Source organism: Myotis brandtii, unplaced genomic scaffold, assembly GCF_000412655.1.
Source record: "Myotis brandtii unplaced genomic scaffold, ASM41265v1 scaffold294, whole genome shotgun sequence".
NCBI classification, from domain to species: Eukaryota; Metazoa; Chordata; class Mammalia; order Chiroptera; family Vespertilionidae; genus Myotis; species Myotis brandtii.
In genome coordinates, this window is record NW_005361238.1 from 551,931 (window position 1) to 553,138 (window position 1,208).

The following is a 1,208-nucleotide window of genomic DNA, read 5'->3' on the forward strand; positions in this document are numbered from 1 at the left end:
GCGCCCGGGGCCGCGCAGCCTGCGGAGATGGGGTGGGAGTCAGTCTCCAGGCTGCGGGAATGGGCTTCCGTCCTGGAGGGAAACCCCGCCGCTACCAGAGTTCCAGGGTGGGGGTGAAGGTGCGGGAGGTCACCGCGGTCGCTTAGCGAAGTTCGCGAGGGGCAGGCCGAGGAGGGGGTGGGGGCACGAAGTGGAACTAGCCACGGGGATGCGGGAGGCAGCAGGCTGAGGGCATCCGGCGAGAGGAGAGGGAGGAAGGCGGGCCAGGCCGGGGGAGGCAAGCTGCAGGGTCAGGACGTCTGGCGCGGAGCCGTGGAGGCTTCCCGGAGGCTCCGATGGAGCCGGCTTGCAGGTCGGGGCCGGCACCAGAGGTGGTGAGTGTAACAGGACCCCGATCGGACCCTTCTCTAGACTTGGGGGTCGTGTCGGGCACTCTCGGCTACTCTCTTTTAGTGACATGCTCTCCCTCCCGCATCCGCCCCTCCCCCCCAGCACAGAAGGGAGGTAGTGGGTGTGCGGAGGGCAAGGAAAGGCGGAGTTCGAGCCCGGGGCCCTGGCGACCCCAAGGCTCTTCAGCTCCTTGCGCCCTCTCGGGAAGGGACGGACTCGGAGCGGAGCGTGATTACCCGGGGAGCCCGAGCCTCGCCTCCCAGCACCTTCCACGCCCGCCTCGCCCTAGCTCACTGTTTTACAGCCTCCGGCTCAGGCCTTTTGTCTCCTTTCTGTCGCGACTGCCCCGCCTACAGCGAAAGGACTAATGGGTCGCTCAGTTCTAGACCGCCCGGCCCTTCCCCTCGGCGCCGGCAGCCGGGAGCCTGGGAACCAACAGAGGGGAGGTGAGCAGCGGGAGGTGCAGGACCCCGAACGTGGGCGGAGGGCAGGGGGCAGATTGGGGTGGCGGCCGGGATGCACAAAGGTGGGGCCCGGGACCTTGGAGGAGAGAGATGGGGAGAAGGCCAAGCCCCAGGGCGCGACCTGGCCGGCGCTGTACCTTCCGAGCGCTGCAGAGCGAGCCCGTCTAGTCCGCGGAAAGCGTTGCTAGTCAGCTCCTCCAGCGCGCACAGCGGCGACGTGGGACCTGGGCTGGACTCTGGAAGCTGTGGCGCAGAGGGTCCTCGAGGGGCCATGCCAGGGCCTAGGATATCCGCGATGCTGAAGGGTGTGCGGGCTGTCCGGGGCTCGGGGTCCGAGCTCATGGCCGGCCGGCC